The sequence below is a fragment of the Octopus bimaculoides genome, chromosome 14 (genome assembly GCF_001194135.2).
Source record: "Octopus bimaculoides isolate UCB-OBI-ISO-001 chromosome 14, ASM119413v2, whole genome shotgun sequence".
Classification (NCBI taxonomy): domain Eukaryota; kingdom Metazoa; phylum Mollusca; class Cephalopoda; order Octopoda; family Octopodidae; genus Octopus; species Octopus bimaculoides.
Genome location: NC_068994.1, coordinates 35,497,409 through 35,498,889, shown reverse-complemented (window position 1 = coordinate 35,498,889; position 1,481 = coordinate 35,497,409). Strand labels below are relative to the sequence as shown.

The 1,481-nt window shown below is 38.1% G+C and overlaps 1 protein-coding gene and 1 long non-coding RNA gene across 5 annotated transcripts in view; one reads left to right on the top strand and one right to left on the bottom strand.

Annotated features, from left to right (window-relative positions):
- Window positions 1-1,481, top strand: part of LOC106881593 (protocadherin beta-15) — a 363,194-nt gene that overhangs the window by 197,425 nt on the left and 164,288 nt on the right. The window lies entirely within an intron of this gene.
- Window positions 1-1,481, bottom strand: part of LOC128249440 (uncharacterized) — a 347,579-nt gene that overhangs the window by 312,150 nt on the left and 33,948 nt on the right. The gene's annotated exons all lie outside the window — the stretch shown is intronic.

Sequence of the window (1,481 nt, the reverse complement as noted above, 5' to 3'; positions counted from 1 at the left end):
CTTTTTTTTTTGTTTTAATTTTTGCCTATTTTTTTTTTCTCCTTATCTGAGTTTTATCACTTCTGCCACCACCAACACCACCACAGCAATGACTGCTGCCACTACCACTACCACTACAACAACTAAGCAATAAACGCAATGTCAACCATCACCACCACCACCACAAACACTGCTGTCTGTAGTCAAAATATATATCTCAAACTATCACCATCATCATCAGTATCATGACCAACACCACCGCCACCACTACCACCACCACCACCATTAACATCCCCTACAACCACCATCACCATCACAGTTAAAATAGATATCCCAAGCCATCACCATCACTGCCACTATCACCACTACAACTGCTGCCACCATGATCATCATCACCATTTCTGTCATTGTACAAAACCCATCACTTTTATCATCACTGATGCCATTACTACCATGACTACCACCACCACCACCACCACCACCACAACGACCCTCACTACTGTCTGTAGTTCAAATGTTTATCTAATCACGCTCGCCCCACCCCCAAACATCAACATCATCATCACTATCATCATCGTCATCGTCATCATTGTGTGGCAGTGTGATTAAGAAGCTTGCTTCTCAACTATGTGGTCTTAGGTTCAGTCCTGCAGTGTGGTGCCTTTAGGCAAGTATCATCTACTTTAACCATGAACCAGCAAAAAGCATTGTGAGTGGATTTGGTAGACAGAAACTGAAAGAAGTCCATCATATGTATACATACATGATGATGATGATATATGACAAGCATCTGTATGTGTGTTTGTGTATTATAAATATATATATCAGGGATGTGCCGCCTAGGCTGGCAAGGTAGGCAGTACCCTGAATAAAATAGACCAATAGCAACATATGCACCTAATTCAATAAAATTATGAAGGTTACTCTGATTGCTATGCATAAAATGCAAAATATTTGATTTTTTTGTAGATTAGGTAGGCATAATTCACCTCTGCTTTTCAACCTTAGTATCTTGATAGTTTTTTATGTCTTTACCCACTATGATTTCTGTCGACTCCCTCAGTCCCCTTCCTAGCAAGCACTACTCCTTGTTCTTTTGGCCTTAGATATACAAATATTTGATAAACTAGTCCATAAATTAAAACTGACCCCATAAAACAGGGACAAGCAAAATCTGCAACAAGTCTTTCTTCCAGATACTTTAGTAGCTTCTAAGCTGATGTGAAGACAGCATATTCTTCATCTATCTCCTTACCTTCTTGGAGATTTTAGGCAAAATTATACTAATGTGTCCATCTGTTTTAATTTAATTAAATTCTATGTCTTTATGTAGCTGAGGATTTTTCTGCATTTAAATTGATGTAATGATTGCATTGTTCAATTAAATGGAGTTGCTTGAAATGATCGTACTGCAATACCTCTGGATATCCTTGTTGCTTAGTCTTCATAAACTGTTACACAGATTTTCACATGACTATTCTTCAGACAGTTGCAATAATATA